Consider the following 3,403-nt stretch of genomic DNA (forward strand, 5'->3'; position numbering starts at 1 on the left):
ACAATACCAACCAACCAGAGCTCCCAGGATCTAAACCACCAGCCTGGGAGCACTTAGGGAGAGATCCAGGGCTTCAGCTGAATAGGTAAGAGTGAAGGGCCCTGCTGGGCATAGGTGAAAGAAGAGATCCTTGACCTCATGAAGGCTGGACGCCCCAGGGGGTGGGAATTTTGAGGGTGGGGAGGTCGGAGTGGGAGAGTAGGTAGGGGTTACATCCACAGAGAAGAAGGAGGAGGAGTGAGGCGATAGGGGGTTCCTGGATGGATGAGGATAGGGTAAGGGGACAACATATGAAATGTAAATAAAACATCCAATAAAAAAAATTAAAAAGAAACGAATTGACAAATGGAACCTCATAAAATTGCAAAACTTCTGTAAAGGGACACTGTCAGTAGGACAAAACTGCCACCCATACACTGGAAAACGATCTGTACCATCTGATAGAGGGCTAGTATCCAAAATTTACAAAGAACTCAAGAAATTAGACTCCAGAAAAAAAAATAACCCTATTAAAAAAATAGGGTACAGGGCTCAACAAAAAAATTTCACCTGAGGAATATTGAATGGCCATGAAGCACCTAAAGAAATGTTCAACATCCTTAGTCATCAGGGAAATGCAAATCAAAATAGCCCTGAGATTCCACCTCGCAACAGTCAGAATGGCTAAGATTAAAAACTCAGGTGACAGCAGATGTTGGTGAGAATCTGGAGAAAGAGGAACACTCCTCCATTTCTGATGGGATTGTAAACATAAATGTGTACAACCACTCTTGAAATCAGTCTGGTGATTCCTTAGAAAATTGGACATAGCATTACCTGTGGATCCAGCGATACCACTCCTGAGCATATACCCAAGAGATGGTCCAACATATAACAAGGACATGTGCTTCACCATGTTCTTATTTATAATAGCCAGAAGCTGGAAAGAACCCAGATGTCCTTCAACAGAGGAATGAATACAGAAAATGTGGTACATTTACAAAATGGAGTACTACTCAGCTATTCAAAACAATGAATTCTTGAAATTCTTAGGGAAATGGATGGAACTAGAAAATATCCTAAGTGATGTAACCCAATCACAAAAGAACACACATGGTATGCACTCATTGATAAGTGGATATTAGCCCAAAATCTCACAATACCCAAGACATAAGTCAAAGACCACATGAAGCCCAAGGAAAAGAAAGACCAAAGTGTGGGTGCTTCAGTCGTTCTTAGAAGGTATAACAAAATACTCACAGGAGCAAATATGAGACAATGTTTGGAACAGAATCTGTTGGAGAGACTATCCAGAAACTGCCTCACTTGGAAATCCCTCCCAGATGCAATCACTGCAAGCACTGTTGTAGATGTCCAGAAGTGCATGCTGACAAGAGCCTGATATACCTGTCTCCTGAGAAGCACTGCCAGAGCCTGACATATACAGAGGAGGATGCTCACAGCTAACCATCAAACTGACCACAGGGTTCCCAGTGGAGTTAGAGAGAAGACTGAAGGAGTTGCAGGAGCTTTTGTCCCCATGGGGAGAGCAACAATACCAACCAACCAGAGCTCCTGAGGTCTAAACAGCTAGCCTGGAAACACACTGAGGACCCATGTCTCTAGCTGTATTTGTAGAGGGGGATGGCCTTCTTAGGCATCAGTGGGAGAGGAGGTCCTTGGTCCCTTGAAGGCTGGATGCCCCAGTGAGGGGAAATTTGAGGGAGGGGAGGTGGGAGTGGGTAGGTGGGGACACACTGTCATAGAAATAGGAGGAGGGAGGATGGGTTAACAGGTTTCTGGGGGTGGGGAATGGGGAAAGGGGATCACATCTGAAATTGAGATAGATAAAGTAAATAAAATAAATTGTATTATTTACAATGTTGGAATATATGTTTTATGTTGATCTGATCATGATTGTGCCTCTGTTCTCTACTCTTGAAGTAAGAAACTAATTAATTCATTAAACTATTACTTTACTTTATTTTTTGATATACTGTTTCTCTGTATAACCCCAATTGTCCTGGAACTTGCTCTGTAGACCCAGCTGGTCTTGAAATCAGAGATTCAGATTCGTCGTGTCTGCATCTGTCTCCCATATGCTGGACTTAAAGGTATGTAGCACCACCACCTGTGTAGAAAGTATTTAATTTAACTTCGGGGCCCCGAAGTCAGGCGCAAAGAGGTGCTTCATAGCCTGATCGTGGCTCCTGCACCTTGGGCCTAGATGCCACACTTCGTCTTGACCGCCATCCGCCATGGCGAAACAAGACTTAATAAGGAGAAAATCATTCAAGGACAAGGAGTAGATGTACCCCTTTCTGATACTGGGTTTAGGCAAGCAGCTGCAGCTGGTCGGTTTCTGAGCAATGTGCAGTCTACGCATGCCTTCTCCAGTGATCTCACGAGGACTAAGCAGACCATACATGGCATTTTGGAGAAAAGCAGATTTTGCAAAGACATGGCGGTGAAGTATGACTCCAGACTCCGAGAAAGGATGTACTGGGTCGCAGAAGGCAGGCTGTTATGTGAGCTTCAGGCCATGGCCAAAGCCGCCGGGGACAGTGTCCCATGTTCACCCGACCTGGAAGAGAAACGTTAGAGCAGGTAAAAATGCTTGGAAAGAATTTCTTTGACTTCATCTGTCAGCTAATCCTGGACAAGACAGGCCAGAGAGAAACCTTCTTCCCCGGAGCACCAAGCCACTGTTTGGAAAGCTCTTTGGTGGAGGTTTTCCCCTTGGGAAAACATGGCAGCTTGGGGTCGAATCCCAAAGGTGGTGCCCTGGGTTTAGCAACCAGCATCTTAGTTGTGAGCCATAGAGCTTACATGCGAAGCCTCTTTGGTTATTTTCTGAGCGACCTCAGATGCTCATTGCCAGAAACAAGAGACAAATTTGAACTTTCATCCATCACTCCCAACACTGGGATCAGGGGCTTCAATATAGACTGCAAGGAAGTACGTGAGCCATCGATTCAGTGTGTCTGTATGAACCTCCAGGAACATCTCAACGGAGTGACTGAGAAACACTGAGTTTAAAGCCGTACAGTGGAGCCTCTGAGGGGAGTGCCTCGGACTCTTGTGTTTTCGTCCTCTGCTCCTGCTGTTTAGAAGCAGTTGAGATGTGACAAAGCCACACCGGAGTTCTGGCTGTTTCAGACGTTATTGGGAGTCCACTCATAACCAACCTGGAATTTCTGAGACATCATTTTCTATAGTGATTTTTTTCACTCTGTCCCATTATGTCACTGAACTATTAACTTCTGAGAACATTCATCATTGTGAACTGGGGATGAGTAGCCTTCTTTCCACATGCTTCCTTTCATTTCCTTCTTTTATGTCTAGATGATGTTGCCCTTTGAAGATAATTGTATGATTTTCTACTTGCTTACTAAGTGCTTGCAAGAAAGAATGGTTTAAATAA

The 3,403-nt window shown here is 44.4% G+C and overlaps 1 pseudogene; it reads left to right on the forward strand.

Moving 5' to 3' along the window:
- Positions 1–2,206: 2,206 nt before the first annotated feature.
- On the forward strand, positions 2,207–3,012 carry LOC114633705 (annotated as a pseudogene).
- The last annotated feature ends 391 nt before the right edge of the window (positions 3,013–3,403 follow it).

The sequence above is a fragment of the Grammomys surdaster genome, unplaced genomic scaffold (genome assembly GCF_004785775.1).
Source record: "Grammomys surdaster isolate TR1022 unplaced genomic scaffold, NIH_TR_1.0 738, whole genome shotgun sequence".
Taxonomy (NCBI): domain Eukaryota; kingdom Metazoa; phylum Chordata; class Mammalia; order Rodentia; family Muridae; genus Grammomys; species Grammomys surdaster.